The sequence below is a fragment of the Vicugna pacos genome, chromosome 24 (genome assembly GCF_048564905.1).
Source record: "Vicugna pacos chromosome 24, VicPac4, whole genome shotgun sequence".
In the NCBI taxonomy this organism is placed as follows: domain Eukaryota; kingdom Metazoa; phylum Chordata; class Mammalia; order Artiodactyla; family Camelidae; genus Vicugna; species Vicugna pacos.
This window is the reverse complement of record NC_133010.1, coordinates 1790551-1810461: the sequence shown is the minus strand read 5'-3', so window position 1 is coordinate 1810461 and position 19911 is coordinate 1790551. Positions and strand designations below refer to the sequence as shown.

The 19911-nt window shown below is 37.9% G+C and overlaps 1 protein-coding gene across 15 annotated transcripts in view; it reads right to left on the bottom strand.

Moving 5' to 3' along the window:
- The window catches only part of LOC116279247 (uncharacterized), a 233477-nt gene that overhangs the window by 175968 nt on the left and 37598 nt on the right, over window positions 1–19911 (bottom strand). For 13 of the 15 annotated variants that reach the window (XR_012063780.1, XR_012063775.1, XR_012063777.1 and 10 more), the window contains one exon: window positions 1003–1496. The gene's annotated coding sequence lies outside the window, so the exon portion shown is untranslated. The remainder of the gene's footprint in view (window positions 1–1002; window positions 1497–19911) is intronic. The other 2 variants (XR_012063786.1, XR_012063788.1) reach the window with 1 other exon arrangement.

The following is a 19911-nucleotide window of genomic DNA, read 5'->3' as shown; positions in this document are numbered from 1 at the left end:
GATACTGAGGATGAAAAGCTTATTTTATTTATTCCAGAAAGAAAGCTACTCATAGGCTATCTTTATTTGAGAAAAACTAATTCTCTCCATGGTCATTAATTACGATGATATATTGAATGGAATATATACATGTTCCATTCAACATATACATATTTATATGCTACAAAACATATATTATACATAAATATATATATTTACACACTCAATTTTATATTCCATAAAGGCAACCTGAAAGAATTTGAAGGACAGAGTACACAGTTGTACAAAAAGCCACCTTTCAGAACACATTAGGCGATGTCTTTCCTATTTCTCTGTAACTCCTATGCTAGCCAAACGAGCCAATAAGCACCCTGAAGATCTGTAATGAAGGGTGCCTCTCTTTGCTACTTTTATGCTTTTCATGTCCACAGCATAATCGGTGCCAGGAAGAAACTGATTTTTCTGGCCTTGGACCTAAATGTCACTATGCATTTGGTTGGCTTAGCCTTTCCAAAGAATAAAATCATCCCTTTGTCACGTCAAAGAAACTACTAGAAAACAAAATTGTCAAAGGAGAGTTATAATTTCCTATAATGGAAAAATAACCTACCTTGTGAGAATGGGAGTTTTTCTAAATTATAAAGGAGTCAGATCAGTGGGGGGGCGGCGGAAGGCCCGGGCACCAGCCCGCTCCGGCCCGCAGGGCGCGGCGACTCCTAGTCTGGGCGCAGGGCGGGCTAGGCAGCGGCCCGAGGGCCACGGAGGCTTCCGCGCCCGTCGCCGGAGAGCCCAAGCGGCGGGGGCACAACTTTGGGGCCGCGGGAGGGGTGGGGAGCGACAAGGGCTCCGGGGTGCTCACCGCGCCCACAGCCCTGGCCCCCGGCGCCCAGATTGCCGGCGCCGGCCCTTCCCGCCCCGCAGAGGCCCGCTCGGCCTCCCTCCCCACGCGGGGACCCGGGGCGGCAGCCGCCGCATCCCCCCTCCTTCTGGCGCCCCGCGCCCCGCCACCGCCGCCGTACTCACCTAAGGGCGCAACCGGCACAGCCGGCCGTCGGCCTCGTTCCCCCGAAGCGTCTCGGTGCGGTACTCCCTGCGTGGGCGGGCTGTTCCCCGGCGGTGGCAGGGGGTTCAGGGGTGGGGGGCCGAGGAACGGCCGTCACTTGAGCAACGAACCGAAGCGCCGCCTGGTGGCATTTTCCACAGGCCGGCGCCACCGCTGCCGCCTTGGGTCCGCACAGCCCCCTGCCGGCCGCAGCTCCTGCTGTCTCGCCAAGCCCACAAGCCTCCAAGGACAGGGGAGGGAGCCGCGGCGCGCGACGGAGGCCGGGCGGGGATGTGCGCTGACTCTTTCCTGTGGTGACTGCGCGCATGCGCACCAGCGGGGCGGGACCAGCGGCCTCTGCGTGGGGGTCGGCCCCGCCCAGGGGGGGGGGGCTGCTCCGGCTCAGCCAATGGCGAGCGCCGGGTACCTCTCAGCGCGGGCCTTTGAATGGTTCCTAGGGGCCTTTGAATGGTTCCTAGGGGCAACAGAAAGAAAAGCAAAAATAAACAAATAGGACCTAATTAAACTTATAAAGCTTTTGCACAGTAAAGGAAATCATAAACAAAATGAAAAGACAATCTATGGAATGGGAGAAAATATTTGCAAACAATGCGATTGACAGGAGCTTAACTTCCAGAATGTACAAACAGCTCATACAACTAATAACAAAAAAACAAACAAAAAACAACCCAATCAAAAAATGAGAAGACCTAAACAAACATTTCTCCAATGAAGACACACAAATTGCCAAAACGCACATGAAAAGAAGCCAAATATTAGTAATTACCAGAGAAATGCAAATCAAAACTACAATGAGGTATCACCTCACACCAGTCAGATGGCCACCATGAAAAAGTCCAGAAATGATAAATGCTGAAGAAGGTGTAAAGAAAAAGGAACCCTCCTACACTGTTGGTGGGAGTGTAATTTGGTGCAGCCACTAAGAAAAACAGTATGAAGATTCCTTAAAAAACTAAAAATAGAGTTACCATAATAGCCAGCAATCCCACTCCTGGGCATATATCCAGAGGGAACTTTATTCCAAAAAGATACAAGCACCCCACTATTCACAAGCAGTACTATTTACAACAGCAAGTCACATAAGCAATCTAAATGTCCGTCGACAGATGACTGGATAAAGATGTGGTATATATTAACAGCAGAGTACCACTCAGCCATAATAAAGAATGAAATAATGTCATTTATAGCAACATGTATGGACCTGGGGATTATCATACTAAGTGAAGTAAGTCAAAGACAAATACCCTATGATAGCACTTACTTATATGTGGAATCTTAAAAAAAAAAAGATGTAAATGAACTTATTTACAAAATAGAAACAGACTCACAGACATAGAAAACAAACTTACGGTTACCAAAGGGGAAAGGGAGAGGAGAGATAAATTAGGAGTTTGGGATTAGCAGACACAAACTACTATATAAAGAATAGATAATCAACAGGGTCCTACTATATAACACAGGGAACTATATTCAATAGCTTGTAATAATCTATAATGAAAAATAGTATAAAAAAAGAACATATATATGTATAACTGAATCACTATGCTGTACACCAGAAACATATTGTAAATCAATTATACTTCAGTTAAAAAAAAGAATTTATCAGTATATTGTCTCTCTGCAATCTTCATTCCAATGCTCCCAAACATATTTCTTATAAAGAATTTACTATTCCAAGTAACTTAAGAATTTATGAAGTAAACATGGGTTAGAGATAAGATTTATAATCAAAATTGTGAAATTATTTAAAACACTGTCTATATATATAATAAAAACCAAACAAGGAAGAATGATGACAGTACAAATATTTTAAAAACGTCTTTTTATGTATCTTGAATTTGTAAAAAGTGGTTCTAAACAACACATTCCCTTGGTCTGTCCCTAGCTCACGAAAAACTTGAAAATATTCTCTCCCTACAGTGATGGTCAAGTTTTTTTTTGCTTTAATACAATACCATCCGCATGAAAAGGCACATAAAATGTGTCTGGAACTCCAGCCCATTTTTAATGTTTGTTTTTGTTTTACTACTCAGAGTAGATAATGATTTCTGTTTATTAGATTTCAATCTCTCACAAATATGGAAATGATGTCAATTTGAGTTTGGGAGTGTTAGATCCATTAAGAAAAGAGGCCATTAGACTGAGGGGGCTCTAATGCTATGGGAGCCTGCCTAAGCACACCCAGATGCTAAACCTGAAATGCCTCAAGGTCAAGAAAGCGAAATCTGAGGACAAGTAATCACAACACCTAACAAGGCCTTCCCAAATCAAACAGCCAATCAAACAATGACCTTGCTTTGCTTCCACATCTTCTCTGTAAAAGTATTTTCTCAAGCTCCTGTCCATGGAGCCCTCTTGACTACTTCTAGTTTGGTGCTGCTCAATTCAAATCAAGTTTTCCTCAAAGAAACTCTTAAAATATTTAATATGCCTCAGTTTATCTTTTAACAGGAGGAATAACTAAACTCTTATTTAAGAAAGTCTTGACTCCTAGTGGGAAATCTGGTATAAAACCTCCAGGTTCTCAGCATTATAATCTACCCATTATACAGATTATACCTGCACCATGAATAAAATAACTTTGTCAGGAAAAAAAAACCTAGGAATATACAATTATCTTAAAGACAAAAGCTCATTTTAGTATCTTGTCTATTTTTCTTTTATTTTTTCTTGGCAATCTCAAGTATAAATTACTCTGTGGGAGTCTGTATTTCTTCACCTTTACTGAATACTTTTTTCACACTCCACACTAGATATCAAGGACTTTTAGTCTCCCTCCCTCTCAACTCACAGATTATTTCTGAAAGCATCTAAAGTGAAAACTGACACAAAAGACAGATTTCTGTCTTCGAAATTTCACATTAAATGAGGAAGTAGCGTTTGTTCTTTTGCTTTTCCCCAGATAGTTCAGAGCCAAGTCCCAACCAACTCCCTCCAACACCACTTAGGAATCTTATTTCTGTGAAAACTGGAAAAAATATATATAATCCCTGATGACTCAACTTCTCTGGGTGCTGCTGAAGCCATGGTGTGGAGGGACTGTGCTGGCGTGTCCTCCAAGCTGGGAGACCTAAGCTTTGCTGGCTATTTCTCTGCATTTGAGTGAGCCTGTCCCTGGCGTTCTGTTTCTCCAAGCATCTTCCCCACTAGTCGGCAGAAAAGGAAACTCACATGAAATTAAATATTATTCTATATGAAATATGACTTAGGTCCTTAAACTGGTCTTCATTTGCAAGGACACAAGCCATTAACCTTGGGCCAGAGACACAAATAATAAAGGTACCAATTGGTAAAGTAAATATTCACACTGAAAGAAACCATGAAAAATTGGTAGCGAAATTAGTTATGGTTCCTATATTGTTTTTCTGAGAAATGAGATGCATTTAAGATAGTGCCCATACTTAAAGATGGGAACCATGATTAATGACAATGCTTCACCTTATCCAGAAAGAAAAAGAACTGCACATCAAAATAGATACAAGGTATTTTAAAATTATAGATGGAGTGGGGAATGTACTTTCTATCTTTAAAAAGAAAAAGAAGCAGGCAAGTAATTGCTGCCTTTCAAAGGGTTAAGCGTTTCTGATTAGCTCTGGGTCATGCATCACATTTTGAGTGCCTAAGCTGAAAGACACACTTCATTGAACCCCATCTAGCAAGCTTCATGCTTATGAAGGTGTTCCTCTTGATTGCTTCTCATCTGGGCTACAAAACGATTGGGCTGGAGGCTGACATTGATTAAGTGCAAGAGAACCATGTTTTACTGTGACAGCTGCTAGGCCTCTGCCAACAAATCAATGTATTTTTTTCCCCTTTCGTCTTAACTCTCCCGTTAGCATCCCACTGTTTACTAGAGATGAAAAACATCTCTATAACTGTCTGCTGATTGACCACTTTCTGATTTGCCAATCACATAAAATGTTTTTATGATGGAAAAGGCTAACCCTTCATTCTAAGAAGCTTTTTGTGCCCAAATAGTGCAATTTGCTGGAATCCTCTGGGGTGTGGCTGCTACTCCTATAACTTAGAATCACAACAGAGAGTAAGACATATTTTACAGAAAACTGCCACTTTATTTCCTGGATTTGATCAGTAAGGTTACAAATGCACCCTGTCCACGAATTGGGGGACTGTTTTAGCAATGGTTCCACCTACTGATCTTCTGCAATCTAAATAAGACAGTCTCCCTTAATAGCTTTTTGTGCACAGAATATCCTTGGTTATTTATAATAGAGTGAGGCTGTTAAAAGCTGCTCTCTCTTGGCATCACACTGTGCACCAGAAACAGGAGGCATGGTCAGAAGACAGCATATACAGAGGTCTCTACAGTGGCACTGGGTCAAAACAGAACTTTATTTTTTAATTCTTATTTCTCACTGAAGTGTAGTTGATTTACAATATTAGTTTCAGGTGTACAGCAAAGCCAAACAGAATTTTTATAGATATACTGCTTAAAACAGCAAACCAGTCTCCTGCCTTCTACCTCCAATTGTCGGCTTGAAATTGAGCCCTGAACTTGCCTGACTGGAAACATACACACCAGACCTCTATGGAATGAGAAAAGTACTGCCTAGTAATTAGAGCATTCTGGAACTGTTTATTGAAAGGTGTATTTTCATATGCTTTTGTCTGTGAATTTATTTTGTAACCCAAAACTAGGTAACCCTAAATGAAGATTTTCACTGTGTCAATCTTTGACAACATGGTTTATTTTACCCAATTTCTCCTTGTACCTTAGGATATAAACTTGAGACACAAATAGTTTTACTGAAAACTTGTTACACTGCCAATAGGCCAATGGCAACAGGATTTCAGCCACGGAAGAAGCTCTTTGATGTCATGGGTTGAACAGAACCATGACTTGCCCTTAACTTTCTGCTAGCTTGATCAGCAAGCCACTGGAAAAGAGGGAAGAAAACTCAAATCTCCTGTATAATGTAGTGGGGGGGGGATCACTTGTTCAGATCAAGGAAAACATCAGTAAAAATTTCAAAGGACACAAAGAAATAGAGCAGTTAATAAGCCAGTTTTCCAAACAATATAGCACTGGACAGGAATCTTGGTTGGAGTTCTTTAACTCATTCAACCTGAATGCCCCTAGAGTCCCATGTTACACAAAATCCGGCACAAAAGAAGGTAGTTACAGTAACATCTTTTCCTTTTTTTTTTTCCCCAGGAAAGAAAAAAATAGAACTAACATGGGAAAGTAATGGGGCCAAAGGTGAAAAGAGGAAGGAGCAAGATTAACTAACTTGGTCACAAAGAAAACAGGCATTAGGAGAGGATGCCTGAAGAGTGCCTGCTAAACAGCTCCTGGTGTTCTCTGGCCCCAGCCTCCACACCTCCAGAGGTGTTTTTAATCACTAACGAGTCAACCTCCTCTTGCACAGAAAGCTTTATGATTGCTATAAAGGTGTAACAGGAATTTTCAAAAGTTTTCAAGTTCATAGTACCATAGAAACAAAGTGTTAACAGTAAGTAGACCTGTTTTTGTCATAAATGACCAAAATAGAAAATAAATTAGAGTTAGGATAATAACCAAAATTAAGACAGTGTTTTCTCATTTGATTTCATAGCCATAATAAAGGCTCTTGCTACTATAATGCAATTCATCCTGGTTCTCAGAATATTTCTTCACATTCAACAACATTCCTTTTAAAAACCGAAAAGTTTAAACAAAACTGTTGCATCTGTTACGAAATATCCATATAGAAAAATGTATTATCCAAACATTTTTAGACTTAAAACTTTTTAACTGAATTATAGTTGATTTACAATGCTGTGTTCATCTCTGAAGTACAGCACAGTGATTCAGTTTTATATATATATCATACACATGTATTCTTTTTCATATTCTTTTTCATTATAGGTTATTACAAGCTATTGAGTATAGTTCCCTATGCTATACAGTAGGACCTTGTTGTTTATCTATTTTATATATAATAGTTTGTATCTGCCAATCCCAAACAACATATTAAAACATATTTATAAGTGCTATATGTGCTCCCTTTTTTAGGGACAAAATTTACTTTTGTTTTTTCCTCTTCTTTCTTGCCTTACCTTATGGTTAAGAAAACTTTTCACTCCAAAAGTGAAGTAAAAATTAAATTAGAACACACAACCAAGTAAAACCCATTTTGATATCTGCCCCCAGACCATTTATGACAGAAAGGGATCCCTTCTATTATCAGAAAGTTGTGATCAGTTACTTTGTTTTGTTTTTTAAGCTCTGAAAAATTTTCTTTCTGTCATTTATTTTTAAGAAGTTTCTGTACGTCTCTTCTCTCATTTGTGAAAGAAGGCTTTCAGGCATTTAGTTTGGTATGCAATTTTCCATCATACATGAGAATTAAGGAAATCTTAGGTAAAAGCACTCTTCTCGCAATTATCCTATCATATTGTTGCAAAAGGAAGCATCTCATCATAAAGTTCTCAAGCCCTAGCTTTATCCCATGTCCAAGACCACACAGCTGGTCTAAAAGGAAAAGGACTTGAATTTCATTTTTTATTAATCCCAGGTTAAAGACTATAATTTAAAGAATTGTCTCATCTGAGACGGTTCAAGGCTCACGTTGAAAGTATTGTCTCCACTAACATAAGAAAGGACACATATACACCTCAATTGAGAATCCAACAAAGAGCCTGAAGCCCACTGGCAGATATACACTATTTAGGTGAATAAATAAGCACATTTGATTACATTGTGTCTTAGACTGTTTTCTGGAAACAAATAGTGAGATGGAGAATTATAAGCAGAAGGTTAAGCAGGGGATACTCTTGAGAGCTACAACTGTAAAAAAGGAAAGGATGGTGGAACCAGGCAGTGGGAGAAGCTGACTTACAATGCAGCTGTAACTGGGGCATCCACTCATCCTGGGGAGCTCCAAGGATGGAATGGCTCCTAAGAGTTGTGTCAAACGAGGCAAGAATTCTGGGCTTTATCCTCATAGCAGACAGTCTGGGGCCTTGGGAAGCTCCCTTTGAGGGCAGACTCTTGGGTGAGTCAGTTCCTACAGCCAAGGGCAATGCCTAGGGAGGGAGGCAGCTGTGAGCTACTAGCAGCAGAAATTCCAAGCCACCAGAGGATGGGTGCATCAACCAGAACAGGGGACCTGGGAAAACCCATGTGGTATATCCACTGGAGAAAATACATTACTTATGATATAGACTACTTTGCCTCAAGTGTAAAAAGTCAACATTTTATTTACGGTAGCTCATTTTCACAGGGAAAATGTATTCCAGGTTTCATACTTTGTTGTTTTGTTGGGGTGTGTGTATGTGTGTTTGTGCATGTGCGCATGTGCACATCAGGACCTTTTTGCAGCTAATTTAAAACTAATTCCTCTTGGAATCATGAATTAGAACTTAGAAAAGACCTGGCCTAATACACTCATTTTACTAATAAAGGATATTTTCCCTGTCAAAAGGCTGATTAGTGACAGAGACATACCTAGACATTCCAATCTAATTCCCTTTCAGATCATCATTCTGCTTCATTAATTTAAAAATCTTTGACTGTCCATTAGATTTCTGATTGTACTGGAAACATAGGGGCAATACAAAAGAAAACTCATGGTTCACACCCCCAACAGAGCTTATCATCTTGAGATCATCTGTACTGATACGTGCTCCATTCTTACTGAAAATGCTCTTCTAAGAATAAGCCTTGACAACATTCGTGTTAGTTATTTTATGATAATCCAGTGTGAAACTCTGACCTCTTTTGCTCTGTACAAAATTGTCAATCTTCCCATATTTTGATTATGAACCTATGGAGAGGAAAACTTTTCCCTTCCTCCCTTTTAGGCTCTTGGAATGGCCTAATAATCAAATTAACACAAAATAGATAAACAGGAGGAAAAAAATAATTTCATATATATGGCAGTCCCACAAAAACATACAAGACTCCACAACAGTCAGGCTATTAAGGTTTACATGACATCCCAAGCTAAGGAGAAGTGGGCAGGGGGCTGGGATTTCAGAGGAGAAAGACAGCTCACAAGAAGATACAAACAGCCAATGTCTGGTAAATAAATGTTTGCCATGTGGGGATTCTTTCTGATGTAAAAAAGTTATCTTTGTTAATAGCTCTTTCCTGGTACAGGCTCCCTATCTAAATTCTTTTAGGCAGTTAAAAGAGAGGTAAAAAGCTCTTCTTGAGTCTACTGGGCCCTGACTATATTAAAGCAAACGCAAGGTATCATATCATTTCAACTCTGGAGAGTACAAGAAAGAAACTGTTTTCTTTTTAAAACAGAACCAAAAAACCCCTAATTATAAAATATTATCACACATAAAAATTAACTATAATTTTTAATAGTAAGAAGTCCAGCAGTACTCACGATTCTCTCAGTCTTACACATTTTTTTTTCTGCAGTTTGAATCAAAGTCTAGATAGGAATCAAAACGGCAACTTTTCTGTATCTTTTAAGCCCCTTACTCTATGGATTGTCTACTTCTTTTTGTTCTTTCTGTCACATCTATTGCGGTAGTGTAAATCTAAGGAAAACAAAGATGGTTGCTCACCACCCAGTTCTACAAGGAGTAAGTCATGAGTCACTGACAGTGAACCCTGGGAGGAATCAAAACAGGATGAGGCACCTGAGCTTTGGACAAGAAAGCCCCTTAGATGGATAGATATCTTGGGAAGAGTTTTAATGAACCCTGATTCTTGCATTTCCCCATACATAGAAAAGCACTAAAATCATTAACTTGAGTTATCTGTTTTTTGTGAATAGCAGTAGTCTTTTACCAAGATGTATACTTAACTGCCCGTACTTTCTAGTCAAAAGTCATATATATAAACCTCCCTTACCCCTTTGGAACAGTTCCCTCAGAGCTATTGAGGGGCTGTCTCTTGGGCTATAGTCCTCAGTAAGGTCCCTAAATAAAACTTAAACTCACAGCTCTTATGCTGGGCATTTTTCTTTCAATTGACAGTACCTGTTGAAGAAAATGCACTGTTTGTTCCGCTGGGCTTTTCTGATTGCATTTTCAGAATATGTTTTAACATGCTCTTTTGTTTGCTATAAATTTCCTATAAATTGTTGATTATATCTATAGGCTTGATCTGTTTTAGATTTAATATTTCAGGCAAGAAAATTTCATAGGTTGTCTCACATACTAGCATAAAAACGGCTTATCTTTTTATGTTACCCGTCTTTGCCTAGATCCACTAATTTATAAGGTATTAGATGCAAAATTGTGATATTTTATTATTTCTTCTTGATTTATTAGGTCTAAATAGTCTATAAAGAAGAAATTTTCCTCATTAATTATTTGGTTACTTTAAACTGTAGTTTTAAGCTTTGTAGTAATGAAAATACTTCACAATCCAGCTCTGACCTGTCTTGTCAGATTCAATCTCTCCCCCCTCACCACACATAGATTTTCCCCAGGAGTGTAATGGTTTACAAGAACTGTGTTTCAAGATCTTTTCTGACATCCCCAGCATTTAGCAACTGCTGGCACACATTAGGCAATTAAGAAATGTTTGCTGAATGCGAGAGTGAATGAGAACTTCCTATGTAAGTAATGGATCATGTAATACTTGTATTTATGCATGATTCAAACACATTCAGACTTCAGATGCTCATACTTAATGTCAGAAAGAATTCTTTTCAATGTGAATACAATAATGCACTGACAAGTCATATTAACTTCTAATACAACATTAGCAGTGAATTAAATGAAGACGTTCTAAATTACACCATTCAAGAGATAAATGTTATTCTAGAAGAGATTTGGCACCATGTACTCTTAGCAATATGAAGTCACCAGTTCTCAAGGATTTTATTTCCTATTACCACTAATAACCAAACCTTCACTCTAAGCAGAGTCAGGTAACATTAGCATTTTAAAGAGCACTAAGCAAACCTGCTTTAAATACAATGAGAAGAGTTCACTCTGAGGCACAGTGTTATTCTCAAAACACTCTCCCCCTGCCTTAGATGACACTATACCCAAAAGTTTTCCTCCTACGTGTATCATTTTCATTCTGTGTCTGCCTGCTCATCCTTTCTCAGTGATCTTTAGATGAGTTCCTCAAAGTTTAGAACTAAACTTGCCTTACTTTTACATTTACTCCTAGGCAATACCATCTAATTATCAACTTCTTTCTTGTCCACCTCTTTCCTTTGAGTTTTAGAGAGTAACTGCCAGCATCTCTACTTGGAAGTTTCATAGGCAGCTCACCCTGAACATCATCTTCCTCCTGAGGCCTGCTCCTCTTCTACTGCTTAGAATCTCAAAGAGCACCATTCCATGTAATTAAATAAACTAGGGCTCCAGCCATGCCTTCTCCCTCCCCTCTCCCCTCATATCCAATCAAGAACCAGTTTTTTTGTTTTCTGTTTCACATACTAAATACTTCTTGAATGTGTAAGGGAGCAAAACTTGCAATCCCAAAATGTCTCTTTGGCATATGGATTATTTCAAACTGAAAACAATCAAGTCCCAAAAGACTCAAGAACTAAAAGCTGGTACTTTGAAAAGTTAAACAAAACTGATAAACCTTTAGTCAGATTCATCAAGAAAAAAAGGGAGAGAAACTATATTAATAAAACCAGAAGTGAAAAAGGAGAAGTTACAACCAACAGCACAGAAATACAAGGGATCATAAGAGGCTACTATGAGCAACTAGTAGCCTCAACTATATGCCTATACAAAAAGGACAACCTAGAAGAGACGGACAATTTCTTATAAAGGTACAATTTGCCAAGACTGAACCAGGAAGAAATAGTCAATATGAATAGAATGATATCCAGTACTGAAACTGAATCCATAATTTAAAAACCCCCAACACATAAAAGTCCAGGACCAGGTGGCTTCACAGGCAAATTCTACCAAACATTTAAGAAAGAATTAACCCCAATCCTTTGGAAACTATTTCAAAAAATTGCAGAGGAAGAAACACTTCCAAATTCTATGAGGCCATCACTAGCTCGATACTAAAACCAGATAAAGGTATCACAAAAAAAGGAAATTACAGGCCAATATCAGTTATGAATATAGATGCATTAAAAGGACCACACACCATGATCAAGCGGGATTTATCTCAGGGATGCAAAGACTTTTCAATATCCACAAATCAATCAATGTGATGCAGCACATTAACAAGTCGAAGAATAAAAACCATATGATCATCTCAATAGATGCAGATAAAGCTTGTGATAAAATTCAACATCCATTTATGATAAAAACTCTCCAGAAAATGGACATAGAGGGAACATACCTCAATATAATAAAGGCCATATATGACAAACCCACAGCTAACATCATACTTAATGGGGAAAAGCTGAAAGCATCTCCTCACAGATCAGAGGTGCCCTCTCTTGACACTTTTATTCAACGAAGTTTTGGAAGTCCTAGTCATAAGAGGAAACTTTGACCTACCCCACTAACTGCCCAAAAGAATTTCGATAGTCTGTTCGCAGAACAGAGTATCTTGAGAGTTATCTGCAAAGAATATAGGCTAGGTGTGGTGGGGAAATCTCAGGCAGAGCTTAGGAACCAGAGTCCACTCCGTGTCCCACTGTCTCTGCAAGGCCCAGCAAACATTTGTTTACTGAACATTTGCTTTTTATCGCCATGTCAGTTTCTTCCTCCCACATGAATTCCCAAACCACTACCCACCACACCCTCTCTTGTCTTTAGCTGAAGATGGTATTTAAGACGAAGGCTTTAGCCATTTTAGTGAGTTTCTCAGTTTTCCTGAGTCTCCTCCTTGAACACATGTTATTAAACTTCATTTGATTTTTCTCTTGTTAATCTGTCTCATGTCAGCTTCATTCTTAGACCAACCAGAAGAACCGAGAAGGGCAGAGGAAAATTTCTTCCTTCTCAATAAAAATGACACCGTTTCTCTCTCTTTCCACATTTACCATACTGGTCCAGGTCATTCGGGAATTTTTCCCACACTGTAGTTAATTTCTCCCAATGGCCTCCATGCATACAATCTTGCTCTGAGTCAATTCAGAATAACCTTTTAAAAATTCTTTCACTCTCTTATTTAAATTCCTTGGAGGCTTTCTATTCGCTGGGTATAAAGAAGAAAATCTTTGACACTTCTTAAAAGCTTTGCATGGTCTAGATATAGTCCTTTCCAAGTCATTCTAGCCACATTTGGCTTAATTTATTAGGTACATTATATCTGTTAAGGAAGGGATAAGTCTTTTACATATAGGTTGTTCCTTCAGTCTGGGATACATGGCCAGACACTTCCATTGCACTGAATTTATCATCAGGCCATGGCTCAAACGCACTGTCTTTAACAAACATTCTGTGATACACATACCACCCTCTCTGCTATCACCACTAAGATATAGGATCCCTTGTTATAATAACTTACCCAATCCCATACTTCTTTATAGCACTTATAACAGTTACAATTAAGTAATGAATTGATTTAAGTAGGGAGAGTGTTTTTTTGTTTTTTGTTTGTTTTCTTAATATTGCCCTCCCAAACTAAAACGTGATCTTATAAAAGCTAGGGGTCTAGAGTTATGTCAATCTTAGTCACAAGTCTCTTAATTATTAACAAAGTCCCTGATACATAGTAAATAATAAATAAATACTTGCTGAATAAAGAAAGAAACCAATCAATCAACTAGAAAGGCACAAGAGACTTTCACTTTGTCATCTGCCTCCTAGGCTTTCAGGAACCTTCATATCCAGGCCAAAGTGCAATCTTCTGCTAAGGTATACAATTTAAGGCATACAAATTTATCTTTGTAAATAATATATATAGTACCTGCATACTTGATTTTGTCCTTTATAAAGCATTGTCTAATAAGCAGCAGTTTGCTCAATTTACTTTTACTGTCAAATACGAATACTCTGCTAAAAGAGGTACACTCTTTTTCTGAATGGTTACTTGAGATGATCCCTACAGTGTCTACATGGCATGGTACCTGCCATATAGAGGTTGCTAATACATTTTAGTTTTCTTATTATTTTTAGAAGTAATGAAGTTACTGTGGGAAATATAGGTAGGTAAGATTGAGCATTGTGTCCAAACCATTCTTGACTCACAGCATGGAAAAGGAGCCTTATTATATAATTTAGTTGCCATGATACCTGCACATTTTATTGCAGTGAAGTTGTACTGATAGAAAATTAAGATCAAGGTAACTGACCATGGATTTTTACAAAGTGGCTTAAAATGGAGCCTAATACCTAGTCCTTTGCCGAAGATGGCAGTGCGGTATTCAACAAATCTCTTTGAGAACATTTTAACCTAGTCATTTGTAAATACAGAGTCTGATAAATTCTGGAAACAAGGGAATCTCAGAAATAATTAGAGAAAATTCTGATTCTCAGTAGCACATTTAGCTTTATTGGTACAGCTATTATGAAATGCTCTTGGCTCATGTACGTACATAGCAATTAAGGTTTGCTAGTATCCCTCAAATTCAAATCATCTGTCTTTAATGATTTTTTATGGTCTGCTTGCTCTACTAGTTATTGAAAGAGATGTGCTTAAAAATCTCCTACTATAATTGTGGATTTATCTGTTTTTCTTCTTATTTCTGTCAGGTTTTGCTTTGGATATTTAAAGGCTACGATATTAGATGCATATATAAATTTAGGTCTACTATTTCTTCTTGTTGAATTTACACAATATTATGAAATGCCTGTTTCAGTCATTAACGTTATCTCTGCCCTTGAAGTTTACTTTAATGTCAGCATATCTTCACTGTATCTTTTTTACTGGTGTCTTTCTATAAAATCCTTTTGCTTTCAAATTTTATGTATTCTTGTATTTAAGGTGAGTCTCTTGTAAGCAGCAAATTATTGGGTTTTGTTGTTTATTCCAATCTAACAATGTTTATCTTTTAACTATTTAATCTATTTACACTTAACATAATTACTAATATATATGATTTACATCTACAATTGTAGTATTTAGTCTTTTTCTCCCATCTGCATCTTTTCCTTCTTTGTTTTTATGGTTCTCTGTTCTTGCCTTCTTTTTGAGTAATCAGTCTTTATATTATTTCATTTTCCCTTGTATTAGCTTTTTATTTATACATTCTTCAATTCACATTTTTTTTGCTTACCTCGGCAATTAAAACTTGCATTCTAGTTTTACTAGTAACTATCAAATTTAAACTTCTCACATTTCCAGACAGTACAAGAACTCAGAACCTTTTAATACCATTCATCTTTCCTTCCTCCTTGTGTACTCTTCTTACCATCTAATTCTATATATATTTTAAAACCCACAACATTATTATTAAGAAGTTCACATTTATTTTAAAGATTTATTCACAAACATATCCACTCTGGAACTTTTTAGTCATTCTTGCATTGGTATCAACTCAATCTGATAATATTCCAACAGTTTGTTATGAAAATATTCAAATATATAGAAAAGTGGAAGAATTTTACAGTGCACGAGCATCTATGTATCATCTAGATTCTGCACAAGCATATACACAGCACCTAGATTCTACATTTTACTAAACTTGCTTCATTACTTATTTATCTAACTCTCCACCCTTCTATCTATGCATTTTATTACTTGCTGTAAGTCTAAGCTGCAGGTCTCACCTATGCTGCTTGCTAAATACCTCAAAATGCACACCACCTACTAGAGTTCAATATTTATTCACAGTTGTTATTTTGAGGTATAATGTATATGCAAAGAAATGTACAAATCTTAAGAGCATCATCCATGAAATTTGCTGGATGTCTATTGGTATCTCATTGTGATTTTGAGTACTTTTTCATGTGCTAATTTGTGTATCTTCTTTTATAAACACATCTGTCCAAACATTTTTGCACTTTTTTTTTTGAGAGGGGAGGTAATTAGGTTTATTTATTTTTAATGGAGGTACTGGGGGTTGAACCTAGGACCTTGTGTATGTTAGGTATGCACTCTACCGCTGAGCTATATGCTCCTCCAACCCCCAATTTGCACACTTTCAATTGGATTATTTATCTCAATATTATTGAGTTGTAGAAGTTCTTTCTATATCCTCGGTATCAGTCCTTTGTCAGATATCTGTGTTGGAAATATTTTTTTTTCCAGTTTGTGGATTTGTAAATCGTTCTCTCAATGTTATCTTTTGACAAGAATTTTAAATTTTGATTAAGTTTATCATTTTTTTTAATGGTTATTGCTTTCTCTATCCTGTCCAAGAAAAAGTTTGTTATCTGCAATCTCAAAGATAGTCACCTATGTTTTCTTTGCAAGTTTTATTTTTCAAGCTTTAAATTTAGATTTATAAGTTATCTCAAACTAATTTTTGGTGTGATATAAGGCACTGTTTTAGGTTTACTTTTTTTCCATATGGATATCCAGTTTATCCATTTATTTCAAAGACATCCCTTTCTGCATTTAATTGTTTTAAATACTTAATTGAAAATCAAATGTCATTCTAATTCTGGGCCTTCTATTCTGTTCCACTAATCTGTTAATCTCTATTTAAATTACAAATTATCTTGATAAACAAAGTAACTCAAGTTATGACACAACACATGCTTCTTCCAAATTAATCCTCAGTGCTAACATTTTACTGATGGATATCTAACTGAATATCCATTTCTATCATTTTTCTATTGCCTACAGGGTTTTGATTTGAATCCAGATCTACGTAAGTAAATTTAATCTTTATTTGCCAAGAAAATGTTTTTTCCATCTCTTCTCAAAGGTCAGGAAACATTAGTTACTTTGTAAATAAAATAATTAAGCAGCATTCCAAATGTTCTCAAAGTAACTATATTAGTTATGTTATGGATCTTCAGCTTATACTTTATTTTTGGAAACTGCATTAAACGACATAAGCAAAAACAAAACAAAACAAAACAAAACAAAAACACAGTGACTGTGGATAAAAATATTTAACCTCCAATTGCTAGCTTCTTAGAACTACAAGTTGCTCCGGCTGTTAACAGTCCTGGGGATCACCCCGGTTATATCCAGAGCAGTATTTGTTTTAGTCCCATTTATTGATTTCTTAGGCTAAGCTCTTTGCTGAGATGGCAGCACACAACTCAAACAATTTCACAGAATTTAAGGGTTAGAAGGGAACTTAAAGGTCACTGAGTCCAACCACTGTCAAAATAGTATCAGATATCCTCAGAATATTAACACACATGAGTTGGCCCCTCCACATGCTGCTAAACTCAGCAAATACTTTTCAGTACTTAACTTGCTTAAATACTCAGCAGGGCTAGTTATCACTGTCCTCTCCACTCCTCTTCCTCCTCCTGCTTATTTTTCCATTTCCCGACACATTTTCTTCCCAGGGCTTCCACAGCACTACATTTTACCATGTATTCATCCTACCTCTGCAAAGACCCTTTTCTTCAGAAATTATTTAAATCTGCAAGGTTTGTCCTAAATCCTCTAATCTTATCCTCTACACATTCTCTCATCTGCTCTCCTAGCTCCATCCATTTTAGGCTGATAATATTTAAATCTACATTCAACCTAGAACTCTGTCCTATATTACAGATTTGTATATCCAGCAGCTGTTTGGACATCTCCATTCAGAAGTCTCACAGGTATCTCAAACTCATCATTTCTAAATTAAACTCATTTTCTCCCCACAAACCCAATGCTGCTTCTGTGTTCCCTAGCACTGTCAGTAGGACATTATCCACCCAATCATTCAAGTAAGAAAACAGAACATCACCCACTTGTATCTCTTAAATAACTCAAATCCATCAACTGTTCTCCTTCCTGTCAATTTCCTAATTCAAGCAGCCAACTTCTCCTTCATGTTATATAATATTACAAAAGTCTTCTAACTGGAATAACTGCCTCCGGTATCATCTTTTTTTTTCCACCAGGCTGACAGTCATTTTTCCAAAACACAAGTCCAGTTGTCTCTCCCCTTCATTTAAAACATTCTGATTGCTACATATTGTACCTAGTATAAAGTCATACTGTATTAAAATGGCCTTCAAGGCCCTTGGTTAGTTCTCTAATTTCATCTCTTCCTACTAAATCACCATTTCAGTTTTAGAAAAAATGACTGCATCTTGCTCAATCATGCATTCAAAGGATTCCCTCTGGCTTCAATAAGCTGTTGAACATTGGGTTTCCTCAGAAACCAACTTTAAGATGGAGGTTGGTATGCATAAAATTTATTAGAGAGTGCTCTTGGGATCAATACCTGAGGAAGGAAAAGGAAGGGAAACGAGCAAAACTAGGCAAAGGAAGAAGCCAGGTTCCTATGCAATCTAGTCAAAGGTCTCAGTCAACCCACAGAAAGTTCTAAAACTAGAGTGGCCCTTACTAGTTGTCCCCGTTGTGAAGAGGGGGCAAGGCCTTTATTATGCTCCCACAAAGTTCAGCCACTGAATGAAGGCTACACCAGGGAAGGGGACATGATCTTGGGCATGGCCTGGTCACCATAGCCTTCTGTATCCATGATTACTTCACTTGTCCATTTACCATCAAGACTGGTAAGAGAATTTCAAGAAACTTGCAAATGTTTCGTCTTCATGATAAACATATTTCTCTCTTCTCCCCTTTATTTAACAGCAGCCCTACTTCCTCTTAATGGTCAAGGTCAGTTACTTCCTTAGGGTAATAACTCCTCTTTCCACCTACTTTTCCTTTGACACAAGAAGCCAGAAGTATCCAGACAGAAACTGGTAGCTTATGGTTCTGTGGGGCCCGTGCAGTATCCAATGGTGAAAATGCTTCCTCTCTTAAGGAACCATGGAGCCCAGACTTGTGGAAACAGGAAACAAATCCTTAAAGAGGGTCACATGGAGTGATGGTAAACAGAGACACTTCTGTATCAACTCCTGATTCTCAGATCTGTATTAAGAGGACAACACATCAAATAAATATCATTCATTAAGGGTATACACAGTATCATAGAGGATGGCACCCCCTACTCATAAGGAATCTTCTCAAAGCTGATACTTCAGCTTTGGCTTCAATGGGTTATCACTTTCAATCCAAAAGCTTCTGTGTACTATTCCTTCCAGGGTGGGAAGGGTCTGTGTAGTCAACCTGCCACCAAAATGGATGATTAGTCTCCTCAAGGGATAGTGCCACACTGGAAAAACATCAATGATCTCAGCTGCTGGCAGATTAGACACTTGGGATTAACAATAGCTTCATCATTAGTAATAAGAGTATTTGCTATTGCCCCATGTACATCCTCCATCTTTACCATCATGGCTACTGAATTCACACGTTCACTATGTCAACACTGGGATGGCTGATGACCAAGGCTAGCTGATGCCAACTGGTTGAGCTACACTGCCTTCTCAGTTGTTTAATATTTCTTCTATGATGGATATCTATGGTGAACATTAAAATATGATTCTAGTATCTTCACACCAAAGTTTGCTTACTGCTGTAAGTCCATCCACAGTAAATTAAGCCTTTACTCCAATGTCGCCTTGTCCTCAATCTTCTAAAATTTTTCCTTCCAGGTCAATCAGCCAAGCCATTTGCCACTAACCATAAGTTTGCAAATATTGTAATCATGGGCCACATCTGTTTTCATCCTGACTAAAGTTCTCTGTGATGATTTATCCAAATTGCTGTCTTTCAAAGTTATCGCTCATAAAGGATGTTTTAGAGCAGCTGTCATTTTTTGGCTTACTTATGTACCAAGCCAAATGATCCATGAACCAAGTTTGGCTTTTTTGTACCCAGTCAGCTGGTTACAAGGGACCTCCCTATGGGGTCACACATAAGGAAGAGGCATAGGTACAAGAAATCTGAGTAATCAACTTGTGCAGCTTTCATGTGCTCACTAGCCCGTTTCATGTCCAATCCTGGATGCACCACTTTCATTTTACTACGGATTACTGCTCACATCTATGGGATATTGCCAGATCTTATGATTTGATAAGTATGAGAGAAGCCACCTTATGATGGGCAAGTGTGGCTC